The sequence below is a fragment of the Hemiscyllium ocellatum genome, chromosome 21 (assembly GCF_020745735.1).
Source record: "Hemiscyllium ocellatum isolate sHemOce1 chromosome 21, sHemOce1.pat.X.cur, whole genome shotgun sequence".
Classification (NCBI taxonomy): Eukaryota; Metazoa; Chordata; class Chondrichthyes; order Orectolobiformes; family Hemiscylliidae; genus Hemiscyllium; species Hemiscyllium ocellatum.
The window spans coordinates 1719985-1721248 of record NC_083421.1 but is presented as its reverse complement, the minus strand read 5'-3'; the positions used below and the strand labels follow the sequence as shown (position 1 = coordinate 1721248).

The following is a 1264-nucleotide window of genomic DNA, read 5'->3' as shown; positions in this document are numbered from 1 at the left end:
GGTGGCTTTGCGAAATGGAAAGGTGCCCATGACCAAGGTGTCCGACTATTCGTCTTCCTCCTGTGATGACTCTGGAATATTGACCCTGAGGTTGTCATGGACAATTAATGAAGGCATTCTTATTCCTGCAGATTAAAAATTCACAGCTGATTTCGGCTGAAGAGAAATCAGTTTTCGAAGGCGTAATAAACGCCTGCATTTCCCTCGCGCCAGGTAGGACTCGAACCTACAGTCTCCTGATCCGTAGTCAGGCGCGTTATCCATTGCGCCACTGGCCCGACGCACAGGCAGCTGTATAAGAGCCGTGATGTTAGCACAGACGTGATTAATAGCAGTGATGTGCACGAATTGACCAAGTAAAAAAAGATAATCACTGTCACTGCTTCAGTCCAATCTTCACCACCTTTCAAAGCAGGTTTTTGTTTTAAAAAAAGGACACAGATGTTCATTATTTTCGTATCTGAAATATTTACAGCAAGGTAAGGGACGGAGGTGTTCATGGGGTACACTTTACCATCAGTCCCAGTCACTAATACACAGCCAAACGTCTCCCAACAACACCACATCCTCCTGGACAACAACAATGATTTCAAACAATATCACTTATTTTCATCTCTGTTCACACTAAAGATAGATAAACCAACAGTGACCTGATAAATTAAAACAAGATAAAACTGAACCAGCAATAGCGGCGGCTGACTGGGGTCTGTTTCTGGGAAGGAGACTCAGGCTGTCTTTGGCTTAATTGGCGAGCCCAGAGCCACTGTGTTTGGGTCCAGAGTCATATAATGTCCAAACATGAAACCTCTAACTGGGCTCTAGCACCTGGTGCTTCCCTCCCCTTTCGCCCTCACTCACCAACTATCGATTGAAGACGACAACATTTCGTTCCAATGATGACTCGCCGCAAGCATGCTCTCCAATCATGTTAACCCTGTGCATGCTGCAGGACCCATCCGAACTGATGATGTATAATGCCCAACAGCGTAGAAGAGGCAGTTCTACATGACCAAACTGTAGGCATTGGTGCTCCAACCAATCAGAGAAACTCATGGGCTCGCTGCGGGCTCTGATCAATCATAGAATGCTGTTGGGCTCAACTAATCTATCCAGAACTTCCACATCCCAACGCTCAATCAAAATTCGCTTGAAAAATTCTTCCAGTTCAAAACACAATTGTTAATGATGACTCTGTTCCCTTTCCCGCAGGTGAAAGTGAGGGCTGCAGATCCTGGAGATCAGAGTCAGCATGAGAGTGGTGCTC

The 1264-nt window shown here is 45.8% G+C and overlaps 1 non-coding gene across 1 annotated transcript; it reads right to left on the bottom strand.

Moving 5' to 3' along the window:
- Window positions 1–205: 205 nt before the first annotated feature.
- trnar-acg (transfer RNA arginine (anticodon ACG)) lies at window positions 206–278 on the bottom strand. Its single transcript has one exon. It is a non-coding gene; the product is annotated as a tRNA-Arg (tRNA).
- Between the last annotated feature and the right edge of the window lie 986 nt (window positions 279–1264).